General features: G+C 53.8%; 1 protein-coding gene across 1 annotated transcript in view; it reads left to right on the top strand.

Moving 5' to 3' along the window:
* The window catches only part of SPATA4 (spermatogenesis associated 4), a 13,490-nt gene that overhangs the window by 1,674 nt on the left and 10,740 nt on the right, over positions 1-1,076 (top strand). The gene's annotated exons all lie outside the window — the stretch shown is intronic.

Genomic DNA, 1,076 nt, shown 5'->3' with positions numbered 1-1,076 from the left:
AAGTGGAGGTCCTGCATCTCAGCCAGAAACCTCCTGGGGCGGTCTGTCCCGGTTGAAACACCCTGATCTAATGTATTAGCAAAACTACACAGTCAACCCCAACACAAGACCCTAACCTGCCAAGGGAAGGCAGGGAGACCATGGCACAGTGTTCCCTCTAAGCTGCGTGGCATGCGCAGCTGCACAGGCATGCTCATGCCACGCTGCCAGGCATGCCTGCAGGGCCGCACATGCTGCACAGCTTAATGGGAATGCTGCTGTGGCAGCTAACAACTTGCTGCTGCAACAGTTGTTAAAAGAGGCTTGAGATATTGCAGGAAGAGGGCCATGACCCCCCACAGTTCATACCAATCTGACCATGGGCTAAATTCCTACCTGACCCCAAATATAAAGATCAGTCTGACCCTGAGCAGAGGGGCAAGGCCCTCTAGCTGAGAACCTCTGGATTTAAGTCCCAGCAGGAGCATTGGTACATAACAGGAATAATCCTCAGTATTGGTTGCAGGAGGAAGGCTTAAAAATAAATAAATAAACCCCTGACATGTAGTTGCAGGAGAGGAAAAAAATCCTGTCCCAGCCCCATGTGACAACCATCAAAGCACAGAAGCATGGGAAATACCATAGCAGAGCATTGGTATAGCTACTCCTAAATTATCCTAGAGTCTAGACCAGGGAGCAGAAAAAGGTACATGGAAAGGGATGGGGAGGAAGGGGGGGGACAGGTGGGGATGGAGCACCGTCACCCATCACCCTGCACCACTGCCTTTCAGGACCAGGGCTGGGGGGGCGAGGTCAGTGGCTCCTCTCTGCAGACTGCATAGGTGCCCCTCAGCCAGCTGGATGCAGGGGGAGCGGGGAGCTCACATGCAGAAGCTGCTGCTATACACCCCCCCACACCACCATTGTGTGCAACCCCCCCCTGCTCTACATCCGGCCACTGGCAGATGAACATGGGCTAGCAGTGTGGGGATGCAGTCAGGCAAGCCAACTATACCTTGTCATACATCCACAGATGCATCTCAAGCAGGTCCAAGGAGGTGATACTCCTCCTCTATGCGACACTGGTCAGGCCGCAG

The sequence above is a fragment of the Gavialis gangeticus genome, unplaced genomic scaffold, assembly GCF_001723915.1.
Source record: "Gavialis gangeticus isolate Ggan-Ray unplaced genomic scaffold, GavGan_comp1, whole genome shotgun sequence".
NCBI lineage: Eukaryota > Metazoa > Chordata > Crocodylia > Gavialidae > Gavialis > Gavialis gangeticus.
Note: the sequence above shows the minus strand (reverse complement) of the source record. Positions and strands in the feature narration are given on the sequence as shown.